At 37.8% G+C, this 14,427-nt stretch overlaps 1 long non-coding RNA gene across 1 annotated transcript in view; it reads right to left on the bottom strand.

Annotated features, from left to right (window-relative positions):
• LOC105477631 (uncharacterized) overlaps positions 1-12,719 on the bottom strand; it is a 28,571-nt gene extending 15,852 nt beyond the window's left edge. The window contains exons 1-3 of the long non-coding RNA XR_011619419.1: positions 12,689-12,719; positions 7,713-7,888; positions 6,653-6,762 (exon numbers count right to left, since the gene is read on the bottom strand). This is a non-coding gene — a long non-coding RNA (uncharacterized lncRNA). The remainder of the gene's footprint in view (positions 1-6,652; positions 6,763-7,712; positions 7,889-12,688) is intronic.
• Between the last annotated feature and the right edge of the window lie 1,708 nt (positions 12,720-14,427).

Raw genomic sequence — 14,427 nt, 5'->3', positions numbered from 1 at the left:
GATGGCTTGGATGATATACCCTTGGCTTCATGTAGGTGCCCTTCAGGATCTCTGACACCATCCCTGTCCCCCTCACTGAGTCCATCTGTAGGGGCTGGTGAAGTAGGTCTGTTTTTGTTTGTTTGCTTGTTTTTGGTGGGATGACTGATTGACTGTATTTGTACCCCTGGAAGGCTCTGTTGCTATTGTGCAGAAGGTGGAAGCCTTCAAAGATATGTCTTCAGAGCTCTGAATGACACTGAGCATGGTTTGGAGTCCTTGAACACTGAAACAGCCACATTGAGAAAAGTGTCCTACGGAACTCAATAGCTCTAGACATGCTGACAGCTGAGCAGGGAGGAATCTGTGCCCCTTTAAAACCTGAACGATGCCAAAGAAGCTGATGTTAATCAATCCCTCCTTCATTTACAAAAGCAATTACAGCTAATAGACCACAGGGGTTTGACTCTTGGTGGCTTACAATACAATCATAGTTTTCAGAATCGGAGCCTCAGTGGAAAGCACTGCTAGTAAGCCTTTGGGGAACTGTGATTTTAGGTCTCGTCACATGCACCTGTATTTACTGTTGCTGTTTTGTTGGCAACGTGTCATAAAGTTAGGGAAAAGGACCTTACAAGCAATTCCATCCTTTCCTGCCAGCTCAGGGAACATCTCAGAAGAGATGGGTGTGTGAAATTATAAGAGCCAGTCAGGGGTGTAAATTGTAGTCCCCCAACTTTCTTTCCATCTCCTGACCAAACATCACAGAGTGCATTGACAGCTCTGTGACCCAGCGAGCTGCAGGTTTTTCCCAGCAGGCTTGACCAAACTAGAGCCTTGAACATTTTCAGGTACTAATAAAGGCATCTAGGTTGTTGCCCAAATCACTGAAAGAAATTAACCTGGTCCTGAGTCAGATTCTTTAAACCCTCATATAAAGTCCATGCCCTGAACTCCTCACTGTGGACATCCTAGGTAGAACACCCTTTTTCTCTTGCTGTCAGTAGTGAGGACTTCTGCAGCATGCTGTAAGTTCCCTTAATAAATGCTTTGAACTCATCACCCCAGCATTCAGTGCTTCCTTTTTTTGGAATCTCAACCAGCTTCATCTCTGGATGGCCTGGGCACTCCTTTGTGGGAACTCTTCTGCTGCCCATTTGGGGTGACTCCAGGTGCAGATTAGGTAAGATGAAACAGTCTCAAAACTCAACAGTAAAAATCAAGAAATCCATTAGAACATGGGCAAAGGACATGAAGAGACATTTTAGCAAAGAGGATATACAGATGGCAAATAAGCACATAAAAAGATGTTCAGTATCACTATTCATTAGGGAAATGTACATAAAGACCATAATAAGAAATGATGATCCATTCTGTTAAAAATTTCTATTACAACAGGTAAAATAAAAAATATTGACAATAGAAAATGCTGGCAAGGATGCAGAGAAAGTGGGTCTGTTATACATTGCTGGCAGAATGTAAAATGGTACAGCCACTCTGGAAAAATTGTCTGACAGTTTCTTAAAAAACTAGGCATATACTTACTAGAGGACCCAGTAATTGTACTTCTGGACATGTATCCAGAAAATATAAAATGTATGCCCATACAAAACCTGTAACAAATATTAGTAACAGCTTTATTTTCAATAGCCAAAAACTGAGAGCATGTCGCTCAACAGCTAAATGATTAAACAAAATGTGGTACATCCATACCATACACTACTATCAGCAATAAAAAACAGTAAACTATTAATACAACAAATTTGGGTGTGTCCCAAAAGCATTATGCTGAAATTGAAAAGCCAATCTCAAAAGGTTGCATACTTTGAGGTTCAGGTTATATAACATTTTCAAAATGACAAAATTATAGTGATGGAAAAGAGCCTGGTGGTTGCCAGGGGTTAGGGATGGCAGTAAGCAGGATTTCAGTCTAATTATAAAAAAGAATAGAAGACCTTAATCTTCTATTCCCCTAAATAGATCTGTGTCTTAATTGCAGTGGAATCAGTGTTGAGAAATCTACACATGCAATTAAATGACACAGGTCTAGCCACACACATTGTACCAATGTCAATTTCCTGGTGGAGATTACACACTATAGTTATACAAAAATATAATCATTGGGGAAAACTGGGTGAAGCATAGGCAGAATCTCTCTGTACTGTTTTTGCAACTCCTATCACTCTATTATTTTAAAATAAAAAGTTAAAAATAAATTAGATAAATCCACCATCATAGTGGGTGACAATGTATGGCCATGTCCCAACCCAAATCTCATTTTGAATTGTAGTTCCTATAATTCCCACATGTCTTGGGAAGGACCCAGTGGGAGGTCTTGGGTGGGTCTTCCTCATGCTGTTCTTGTGATAGTGAATAAATCTCATGAGATCTGATGACTTTATAAATGAGTGTTTCCCTGCACAAGCCCTCTGGCCCACCAACATGTAAGAAGTCCCTTTGTTCTTCCTTCATCTTCCACCATGATTGTGAGGCCTCCCCAGCCATATGGAACTATGAGTCCATTAAACCTACTTCCTTTATAAATTACCCAGTCTTGGATATGTCTTTACTGGAAGCATGAGAATGTACCAACTTACTGATACCAGGAGTGGGATGCTGCTATAAAGATACTCGAAAATGTGGAAGTGACTTTGGAACTGGGTAACAGGCAGAAGGTGGAGCTGTTTGGAGGGCTCAGAAGAAGACAGGAAGATGTGGGAAAGTTTGGAACTTCCTACAGACTTGTTGAATGGCTCTGACCAGAATGCTGACAGTGATATGGAAAATGAAGTCCAGGCTGAGGTAGTCCCAGATGGAGATGAGGAACTTGTTGGGAACTAAAATAAAGGTGACTCTTGCTATATTTAAGCAAAGAGACTGGTGGCATTTTCCCCTGCCCTAGAGATCTGTGACTCTTTGAACTTGAGAGAGATGATTTAGGGTATCTGGTGGAAGAAATTTCTAAGCAATAAAGTGTCCAAGAATTGACTTGGGTGCTGTTAAAAGCATTCAGCTTTATGTATTCACAAAGATATGGTTTGGAATTGGAAGTCATGTTTAAAAGGGAAGCAGAGCATAAAAGTTTAGAAAATTTGCAGCCTGATGATGTGATAGAAAATAAAAACTCATTTTCTGAGGAGAAATTCCCTGGTGCAAAAATTTGCATAAATAATGAGGAACCAAATGTTAATCACCAAGACAATGGGGAAAATGTCTCCAGGGCATGTCAGAGGTCATCACAACAGCCCCTCCCATCACAAGCCAGGAGGTCTAGGAGGGAAAAATGGTTTCGTGGGCTGGGCCCAGGGCCTTGCTGCTTTGTGCAGTCTTAGGACTTGATGCCCTACAACCCAGCCATGGGTTAAAAGTGGACATTGTAGAACTCAGGCTGTTGCTTCAGAGTATGCAAACTCCAAGCCTTGGTGGCTTACATGTGGTGTTGGGCCTGCAGGTGCATAAAGTCAAGAATTGAGGTTTGGAAACCTCTGCCTAGATTTCACAAGATGTACGGAAATGCCTGATGTCTAGGCAGAGGTGTGCTACAGGGGTGGAGCCCTCAAGGACAACCTTGGCGAGGGCAGTGTGGATGGGAAATGTGGGTGCAAGTCCCCACACAGAGTCCCCACTGAGGCATTGCCTAGTGGAGCTATGAGAAGAGGACCACTGTCCTCCAGACCCCAGAATTGTAGATCTACTGATAGCTTTCACTGTGCATCTGGAAAAGCTGCAGACACTCAACACCAGCCCATGAAAACAGCTTTGTACCCTGCAAAGCCATGGGGGTGGAGCTGCCCAAGACCATGGGAGCCCACTTCTTGCATCAGCATGAACTGGATGTGAGACATGGAGTCAAAGGAGATCATTTTGAGGCTTTAAGTTTTGACTGGATCTTAAAAATCAACATGGATATTCTAGCTTTACTGATGATAAGATTCAACTAGCACCTGAAAATGTCTACAAGAGTTCCCCAAAGGTGAAAGGACCACATCCAAAGCTTTCCTTACACAGAGGTATAGAAATAGTTTGTCAGGTGTATGTCTGATTACAGTGCAATGGAAAATGACAGGCTTTAAAAACTTGGCTCTAAGGCTGTAAAGACTTTTCAGGAAATCATCTATAATATGGTAAAAATAAACTAGGCTTAATTGAAATTTTACTCCGAGTTCTGATATTCCATTTTTTTTACACAAAATCAACTCATTTAAAAACCAGATGGAATAATTTGGAAAAAAAGGGAAAAAAATGCAGAAAATCTAAGGAAATATGAATCATCAACCATATCAGAAAACTGAAGCTTTAGGTTAAGGTTTGGCACCCGTGTATCATTTTTATTCTCCAGTCATTTGTTTCCAATCCTTGCTGAATCTTTAAGCCTTCTGAAGTCCCTCAAAGCTCTCATCAATACTTGAACATGGGTCAATATAACACTAGCAGTCACATCAAACAGGAAACAAAGACCACTAGCAAAGGACCAACTACAAATGATGTCAAGGAAAATTTAGAGAGCACAAAAAAATGCTTCATTTCTTGGCTATTTATTTTTCTGGATACCACATTGATTTTCATGGCAGTATCTTTTATTTGTTTTTATTTGTTGTTGGTGCTGTAATCCTAAGGAAATTTGAATTTCAGCATCTAAGCTCTATTTCAGGTAAACAAAGCAAAGGTGTAGCAAAGTATCTTTCAAGTTAGTATCTTCCCTCATAATCTGAGCTCCTTGAGCCATGTTATTCAATCCCTTGTATGTCTGTGCATCCATTACTATTTAAAAAAATACTTTGTATCTGTTGTCTCACCCCTAAAAATGGAGTTTAGAAAATATTGTATGCATTATTTTAACAAGTAAATGCTGATTATCTAATCTGCACATGTATTTTGCTAGATGCTGGATCGATTTTTCTTCAGAAAATGGAATAATGTAAGTAGTAGCGTCTGGCAAATGTTAGAAGTTGAAATTTTCCCTCCCATTTTATTCCACTGATCAAGCTTGCATTCATTCATTCATTCATGTGTCCATGTGCAGTAAACATATACAAAATCCTCTTTTTATGCTGGATTCCATAGAGGGACTTAACATCTCTATACTTTAATTTCCTTATCTGTAAAATGGGAATGATAATAATAATAGTATTTCATTAAGTTTTTGCCAGGAATGAGTTAATGTGTCTGACACCATGGGTCTGGCATATGCAAGGCCTATGCCTATATTGATTACTGTTTTAGCCTCAGAACTTTAGGAAGTATTACCTGAGGCACCCCATCAAGCACCCCATTATGGTAGCATAGCTTTTATTTGGAAGGTGTAAGCCCAAAACAGTGAGGGTGAGATTAAAAAAAAGAAGAGGAAGAAAAGTGAGGCAAAGAAAAAGTGACGTGAAACGATGTTTCTCCACTTTACAACAAGCTTCCACGAGACCAACAGGACACTCAGGAGATATGTTTGCCTGTCACATACAACTTCTCCAGAAAGACTGCAAAGAAGAATCACATCTTTGGGCAGTCTGTTAGAGAGAAGAAGCTGGAGAAATTAATCTGCCCAGGTCTCTTCCACCTTTCATTTTCCATTGAGCAATCCTCATCCCTTACATCTTTGCAAGTTGCAATACCTGACTACTCTGAGGCTTTTCAGAAAACCAGATCCCACACTCAGTGCTGTTGTGTTTCATCCTCACAGTTTTTTCTTACATGCTACTTGCTGTCAATAAAGCTATAGAATGAGGACCAAAAACAACACTAAGGTTGCCTTTGAATAAAACCTCATTTTCACAGTTCTCAGCATACTGCAGCAGATACAAAGCAGACCTTCGAAATTAGTCAAGCAATTTTGAGCTCTAGATCTGCTACTATGTAGCTGTGCAAATTTTTTGAGTTGTCTGAGTCTTGTTTTCTTCATCTATAAAAGGGAAATGTTAATATCTACCTCATAGAGCCGTTATAAAGGATGAATGAGCAGTAAAGTAATTAGAGCTGTGATTGGCACATAAATGTTCAATAAATGTTTACCACAACCATAATTATCATTGCATACAAATGAGAAGACAAGGAAAGCCCATTCAGACCACTGACTGTGAATCTACTAGGATCACACTGAAAGGAACACATTACAGCCTACAGCTACGCTGGAAAAGTAAAACTGAGTAACAACTATGATGGATTGGATTAACATAGAAAGCCTGAATAAATAATTCAGAATCCAAACTATATATGTCCCTCACTTGCCTGAATTATCCAAAAAGTTGCCACGTCCCCACTTCAATTTTCCTTATAGATGCTGCCATAAAGTCACATGCTTATGTGTTTCTTTGACAGTCATGCTTAGAAATGCGTCACTAGAATCAAAATGCATTGAGATCAGATGTTATCAAATCCTGTTTTATTCTCCCCAGACAGTCATACAGAGCCTTAAGACCTGCAGCAGTGTTCACTGCAATATATTTATAACAACATTGCAGTGAGCAATGATATCACTACAGTCTTATTGATGGATGCCTGCCTGTGAGATGCTTAAATTTTTAAAACAGTCTTCTTGCAGATTGTTCTACACACTCCCTCCCCGCTTGCTTGAGGCTTCAAATGGCTACTTTTTGATATTAAAACAAGCACGCTATACAAGAGACCTGTTTTACATCATAACAAAACAAAAACTTAGGTTTTTAAACACTGTCTGACTTACCTTAGGCAGAGAAAGAAAAATAAAAAGCTTCCATTTATTTAACCTTCTTGCTTTATAATAGATGTATGTTTTACTCCTCTTCACTCCTCTTTCTTTTGAACCTAGAAAAACTAGAATTAAAGGGGATACATTAGGAGAAAGAAAAAACTCAGACTAATTTTCTTTAGATTCCAATGAGTTACGACACCAACTGTCTTAGTTCAAGCCTAATATATTAATCTGTACTCCAATGATTTGACAAGCATATTTGGTGCAACTAAACTGGGTGAAGTTTAGGCAAAGGTCTAAACACTCGTTCTCAATATTACTATCAATTATGCTTGTTAAAAATTTCAGATTTTCATGCATTTCATCCCATACTGATATTTTTATTCAGGAAGTCTGGGGTGATAAGTAGGTATCTGCATTTTTAACAAGTACTCCAGGTGATGATCCTGCTACCAGTAATTCATGAACCACAGTTTGAGCAACTGATTAAAGTGTGTATCAGCCATTTATAAACCAGAGTCAGAAGAGAAGGTGCATCTGTCTTCAGTAACTCTGACATAATAGCACAAAACACCTGGTAGCTGAATACTAAGACTGCTGGAAGTTCAAGAATATTTATATTGAAGGTAATAAAATGCTGGTGTTTTCCCCAAATTCAATGAAAATCATAGCTGCCTCATCCAAAAGCAACTGATTAGTTTCTCAGTACTTTTTACATCCTTGCTGATGTGCTTGCATTTCCAGATCAAGAAAATTAAGCCAAGCTTCTTTGACTGGTTTCTAAGAAGACTCTCTGTTTTATACAACCTTCTATGGTACTCAGGAAGAAATGATGACTGATTCATTCCAAAGATATTCCCATACATACAACCAAGAATGTTTCAAGAAACTTCTACCGAATTCAAAGCATGTTTCGCTTTGAATTTTATGTGATTCATGACCTTTTTCTTGCTATTTGAATTTTCCTACTGAGTCTTTCCTCCCAGTTGTTTAATGATGTTCTGCATTGACCTCCCACAGCTTCAAAGTAGCACCAGTAGAAAGCTCACAGATGCATGAGATAAATACATACCTAATATGTTCAAAATAACAGTAATGAGCACATATGCTTCCAGGCAGAATGGCTGCAGAGCAAGTGTGGAAAATAGATTCTGCCTCCATGCTAATTTCAGTTAATTGATATTGGCTTCCATGTAGGATTTTATTATGACAGACTGTGGGGCCAGATTTTCCAAGGAAGATTTTAACCTAAAGAATAGAAACTAAGTAAGAAGCAACCTAGTATTTTATTTTTACTTATACCAGTGCTCAAGTTATTACATGCAGGCATCAGATAAAGCTGAATTGGGAAAACCCAATTTGGTACAAGTAATAAGTAGGCCCTGTTGCTTTCTTATATGCCTATCTTCACATAGGGGACCTCATTTTATTACATTTCACAGATACTGCATTTTTTTACAAATTGAAGGTTTGTGGACACCCTGAGTCAAGTAAATCTATCAGCAACATTTTTCTAACAGCATGTGCTCCCTTCAGGTCTCTGTGTCATATTTTGATAACTCTCTCAATATTTCAAACTTTTTCATTATCATCATATCTGTTACAATGATTTGTGATCAGTGATATCTGATGTTATTATTATCATTGTTTTAGGGCACCACAAACTGCCCAACATAAGATGGAAAACTTAATTGATAAATGTTGTGTGTATTCTGACTGCTCCAGCAACTGGTTATTCCCCCACCTCTCTCTCTCTCTTCAGTCTTCCCTATTTCCTGAGACAACAATATTGAAAGGAGGCCGGTTAATGACCCTACAATGGCCTCTAACTATTCAAATGAAAGGAAGACTCACACATCTCTCACTTTAAATCAAGAGCTAGAAATGATTAAGCTTAGTAAAAAAGGCATGTTGAGAGCCAAGATAGGCCTCTTTCACCAGTTAGCCAAGATACGAATGCAAAGAAAAAGTTCCTGAAGGAAACAAAAAGTACCACTGCAGTGAACACATGAATGACAAGAAAGCAAAACAGCCTTATTGCTGATATGAAGGTTTGAGTGGTCTGGATAGAGCTACAACATTCTCTTAAGCCAAAACCTAATCCAGAGGAAGGTCCTAACTCTCTTCAATTCTGTGAAGGCTAGTAGAGGTGAGAAAGCTGCAGAAGAAAAGTTTGAGGCTAGCAGAGTTTGGTTCAGGAGGTTTAAAAAGAAAACTGTCTCCATAATATAAAAATGCAAGGTGAGGCAGGAATTGCTGATATAGAAGCTTTAGCAAGTTATCCAGAAGATCTAGTTAATATTATTCATGAAGATGGCTACACTAAACAACAGGTTTTCAGTGTCGATAAAAACAGCCTTATATTCAAAGAAGATGCCATCTAGGACTTTCATAGCAAGAGAGAAGTCAATGCCTGACTTCAAAGCTTGGTAGGGCAGGCTGACTCTTTTGATAGAGGGTAATGCAGCTGGTGACTTCAAGTTGAAGCCAGTGCTCATTGACCATTCTGAAAATCCAAAGGCCCTTAAAAAATATGCTAAACCTACTCTACCTATGCTCTATAAATGAAACAAAACTTGAATGGCAGCATATCTGTTTACAATGTGGTTTACTGAATATATTAAGCCCACTGTTGAGACCTACTGCTGAAAAAAAAAAAAAAAGATTCCTTTCAAAATATTAATGCACAGTGAAAATGCACCTAGTCACCCAAGATCCCTGATGGAGATGTACAAGATTAATGTTATTTTCATGTGTACTAACACAACAACTATTCTATAGCCCATGGATTAAGGAGTTTTTGACTTTCAAGTCTTATTTAAGAAATACATCTTGTAAGGCTATAAGTGCCATAGATAGTGATTCAGCTGATGGATCTTGGCAAAGCAAACTGAAAACCTTCTGAAAAGAATTCATCATTCTAGATGCCATTAAGAATGTTCATGAGGTGGAGAAACAAGGTGGCTGAAGAGAACCCTCCAACAATCATCCTCCTTGCAGGAACACCAAATTGAACAATTATCCACTTAAGAAAGTACATTCATAAGAACCATAAATCAGGTAAGCAATCACAGTACCTGGTTTTGATATCATAGCAAGCAAAGAGGCACATAATAGGGTACAAAAGACAGTCCTGAATTATCTACACTGCCCCTCCCCACCCCACCCTTACCCCCTGCAGCATCATGTGGCATAGAGAGAGAATCTGTGTGCTTGGGGAAGGATAGCAAAGTGATTGTGGTACTTTGCACTGGAAGTCAGTGCTGCTCTGTGATAGTGGAAAGAACACAAGGCAGAATTCAGCCAGCACATGTGGAGGGAGTATTTAGACCAGCCCTAGCCAAAAGGGAATCATCCATCCCTAAATTCAGAACTCGAGTTCCGGTTAGCCCCACCACTGGGGGCTAAAGGGTTCTGGAGTCCTAAATAAATTTGAAAGGCAGTCTAGACAACAAGGACTGCAATTCCTGGGTAAGGTCTGGTGCTGTGGAAGGCTGTGCTAGGGCCAATGGACCTGGAGTGCTCACAACCCAGTGAGACACCAGCTGGGGCCACCAATAAGTGCTTGCATCACCCTTTCTCCAACTTCAGAGAGTACAGCTTGTAACTTGTGGAGAGACTCCTTCTGCTTAAGAAAAGGAAATGGAAAAGTAAAAAGGATTTTGTCTTGCAACTTGGGTACCAGCTCAGCCACAATAAAATAAAGCACCAAGCAGACTCATAAAATCCATGATTCCAAGCCTAAGCTTTCAGATGGCAGTTCTAGACCCACCCTGGGCTGGAAGAGAACCCACTTCCCAGAAAGGAAAGATCCAGGCCTGGCGAGATTCACTATCTGCTGTCTAAGGAAGCCTTGAGCCTTGAATAAACAACAGCAGTAGCCAGGCAATAGTCACCACAGGCCTTAAGCAAGACCCAGTACTATGCTGGCTTCAATAGTGATCCAGCACATTCCCAGTGGTGGCTGTCACACGAGTGCTTGTGTCACCCTTCCCCTAATTCCAGGCAGCTCAACACACACACAGAGAGAGGGACTTTATTTGTTTGGTGGAAAGTAAGGAAAGAGGAGAAGAGACTCTGTCTGGTAATCCAAGGAATTCACCTGGATCTTAGTAGGATCAACAATGCATTACACCTATGAGTCTGCAAGAGTCACAGTGTTACTAGGCTTGAGGAACCCCAATGCAAATATGGCTGCAGTGACCAAAGTTTTAAGACTTAGATCACAACACTTACTTCCCTTTGAATACTTGGAAAGCCTTCTCAAGAAAGATGGGTACAAACAAGCCCGAACTGTGAAGATGAAATTAAATACTTAACTCGTCAATGCCCAGACATTAATGAACATCCATAAGAATCAAGATCAGCTAGGAAAACATGACTTCACCAATTGTACCAAATAAGGAACTAGTGACCAATCCTTGACTGACAGAGATATGTGAACTATCAGACAGAGGATTCAAAGCAGTGGTTTCAAGGAAGCTCCAAGAAAATTAAAGGTAACACAGAGAAGTAATGCAGAACTCTATCAAATAAATTTTAAGAAGAGATTGAAATAATTTTTAAAAATCAAGCAGAAATTCTGGAGTTGAAAAATCCACTTGGCCAATTGAAGAATGCATCAGAGTCTCATTATAGTAGAGATGATCAAGCAAAATAAAGAATTATTGTTTGAAGAAGACTCTTTGAAAACACACAGTCAGTGGAGATAAAAGAAAAAAGAATTAAAAAGAATAAAGTGTACCTATAAGATTCAGAAAGCTGCCTCAAAAGAGCAAATCTAAGAGCAATTGGCCTCAAAGAGGAGGTAGAGGGAGAGGTTAAAGTAGAAAGATTATTCAGAGATAATCATAGAGAACTTTCCAAAACTAGAGAAATATATCAATATTCCAATACAAGAAGGTTATAGAACACCAGACAGATTAAGCCCAAATAAGACATTTAATAATCAAACTCCCAAAGGCCAAGGATAATGACAGTAACCTAAAAACAGCAAGAAAAAAGAAAAAAATAACATATAAAGGAGCTTCAATACATGTGGCAGCTGACTTCTCAGTGAAAACCTTTCAGGCCAAGAAAGAGGGTCATTATGTATTTGAAGTGCTGGAGGTAAAAAAAAAATCCTAGAATATCATATCTGGCAAAAATATCCTCCAAAGATAAAGGAGAAATAAAGACTTTCCCAGATAAACAAAAGCTGAGGGATTTTGTCAACACCAGACCTGTTCTACAAGAAAGGCTAAATTGAGTTTTTCAATCTGAAAGAACAGAACATTAACGAGTAATAACAACTGAAGGTACAAAACTCCCTGGTAATACTAAGTACACAGACAAATACAGAATATTATAACACTATAATTGTGGTATAGGAACTACCCATATCATGAGTAGGAAGACAAAAAGACAAACCTATCAAAAATGATAATTATAACAGGTTCTTAAGACATAACAGTGTAATAAGATAGAAATAGAAATAGCAAAAAGTTAAAAAGTATGGGTGATGAAGTTAAAGTGTAGAGCCTTTATTAGTTTTATCTTTGCTTGTTTATTTGTTTGGTTGGTTTTCTAATTAGAAAATAATGGGTAATAAGATGTTATTTGCAAACCTCACGGTAACCTAAAATCAGAAAACCTCCAACAGATACACAAAAAAATGAAAAGCAAGAAATTAAGACATACCACCAGAGAAAATAATGTTCACACAAAAGAAGATAGGAAGGAAGAAAAACAGGTAGGCAGGCAGGCAAGCATAGAAGACCAAAAAACAACAGGCACGCAGGCAGGACCAAAAAGCAACCAGAAACCAAATAATAAAATGGCAAGAGTAAGTCCTTACTTATCAATAATAACATTGAATGCAGATAAACTAAACTCTCTAATCAATTTAAAGACAAAAGGCTAAATGGGTTTTTAAAAAATTCAACAATCTGATGGCTACAGGAAACACACTTTACCTAAAAAAGACAGACATAGACTGAAAATAAAGGTATGGAAAAAGGCATTCCATGATAATCGAAACTAAAAAAGGGAAGGAGTAGCTATACTTACCTCAGACAAAATCAATTTCAAGACAAAAACTATAAAAAGAGATAAAGAAGGTAATTATATAATGACAGAAGGGTCAATTCAGCAAGAAGATGTAACAATTATAAATCCATGTATAACCCAACACTGAAGCATTCAGATATGTAAAGCAAGTATTCAAGCCAAAGAGAGAGACAGACCCAAATACCATAGTAGCTGGAGACTTCAACATCTCACTTTTATCATTGGACAGATCATGCCAACAGAAGATCAACAATGAAATGTCACACTTAATTTGTCCTATGGACCAAATGGATCTAATAGATAATTACAGAACATTTCATCCAATGACTGCAGAATACATATTTTTATCCTCAGCACATGGATCATTGTCACGGATAGATCATATGTTAGGCCACAAATCAAGTCTTAATTTTTAAAAAAAAGGAAATTATATCAAGTATCTTCTCTGACTACAATTGAATAAAACTAGAAATTAATAACAAGAGGAACTTTAGAAATTATACAAACACATGGAATTAAACAATATGCTCCTGAATGACTAGTGGGTCAATGAATAAATTAAGAAGGAAATTAAAAACTTTCTTGAATCAAATGAAAATGGAAACAGCACACACCAAAACCTATGGAATATAGCAAAAAAAAGCACTACTAAGAAGTAAGTTTGTAGCAATAACCGCCTACATCAAAAAAGTAGAAAAACATCAAATAACAATGCATATTAAAGAACTAAAAGAGCAGGAGAAAACCAAACCCCAAACAAGTATAAAAAAAGAAATAATAAAGATTAGAGCAGAAATAACTGAATTTGAAATTAAGAAACCAATATACAAGATCAATAAAACAAAAAGTTGGTTTTTTGTAAAGATAAACAAAATTGATAAATCTTTAGCCAGACTAAAAAGAAAAAAGACCCAAGTAAATAAAATCAGAAATGAAAAGGGAGAGATTACAACTGAGATCACAGAAATTCAAAGGATCATTAGAGTCTACCAGGAGCAACTATATGTCAATAAATTGGAAACTGTGGAAGAAATGAATAAATTTCGAGACATATATAACCTACCAAAATTGAATGTTGAGGAAATCCTAAAGCCTGTTATTGAATAGACCAGTAACAGGAAATGTAATTGAAGCCAAAATAAAATGTCTCCCAGCAAAGAAAATCTAGGACCTGATGGATTCAATGATGAATTTTATCAAACATTTAAAAGAGATAACTAGTATCGATCCTACTCAAACTGTTCCTAAATATAGAGGAAGAGAAAATATTTCCAATCTGTTTATATGAGGCCAGTATTATCCTGATACCAAAACCAGACAAAGATGCATCAAAAATACAAAAGCACAGGCCAATATCCCTGATGAACATTGATGTGAAAACCCTCAACAAAATACTATCAAACCAAATACAACAACACATTTAAAAGATTATTCATTATGACCAAGTGGAATTCATTCCGGAGATGCAAGAATGGTTAAACCTATGGAAATCATTCAATGTTGATTTTGTTGATACATGATATCAACAAAATGAAGGACAAAAAGACATGATCATTTCAACTGATGCTGAGAAACCATTTCATAAACTAAATGTTTCTTCATGACAAAAGCCCCCAAAAAACCGTTCATAGAAGGTACATATCTCAACACAATAAAAGTCACATATGACAGACCCACAGCTAGTATCATACTGAATGGGGTAAAATTGAGAGCCTTTCCTCTAAGATCTGGAACAAAAA

The sequence above is a fragment of the Macaca nemestrina genome, chromosome 2 (assembly GCF_043159975.1).
Source record: "Macaca nemestrina isolate mMacNem1 chromosome 2, mMacNem.hap1, whole genome shotgun sequence".
Taxonomy (NCBI): domain Eukaryota; kingdom Metazoa; phylum Chordata; class Mammalia; order Primates; family Cercopithecidae; genus Macaca; species Macaca nemestrina.
Note: the sequence above shows the minus strand (reverse complement) of the source record. Positions and strands in the feature narration are given on the sequence as shown.